At 40.5% G+C, this 331-nt stretch overlaps 1 non-coding gene across 1 annotated transcript; it reads left to right on the top strand.

Moving 5' to 3' along the window:
- Window positions 1-244: 244 nt before the first annotated feature.
- trnas-cga (transfer RNA serine (anticodon CGA)) lies at window positions 245-326 on the top strand. Its single transcript has one exon. It is a non-coding gene; the product is annotated as a tRNA-Ser (tRNA).
- Window positions 327-331: the final 5 nt, after the last annotated feature.

Here is a 331-nt window from a genome sequence, read left to right as displayed (position 1 = left end):
TGCAACTATTTTCAGGTAAAACTAAAGTATTTTGTTGCTACTTTCTGCAAAAACGTGTTGCATGAATTGGACCACAAAACAAATGGTTTAAGCTACAAGAGCTCACTCATAACTCATAATAACCAGATCATAAACTTCTACCTTTTTCTGGCACACTGAACCCTTGATATCACTGGAAAGTGTCGGTAGTTTAAAATACAAAAGTTGTTGATGTTACGCGACATTCCTAAAAGATAAATAAACAGCTGTGATGGCCGAGAGGTTAAGGCGTTGGACTCGAAATCCAATGGGGTTTCCCCGCGCAGGTTCGAACCCTGCTCACAGCGTCTGT

The sequence above is a fragment of the Notothenia coriiceps genome, unplaced genomic scaffold, assembly GCF_000735185.1.
Source record: "Notothenia coriiceps isolate Sejong01 unplaced genomic scaffold, NC01 NC01_scaffold00013053, whole genome shotgun sequence".
Taxonomy (NCBI): Eukaryota; Metazoa; Chordata; class Actinopteri; order Perciformes; family Nototheniidae; genus Notothenia; species Notothenia coriiceps.
This window is presented reverse-complemented; position numbering and strand designations above follow the sequence as displayed.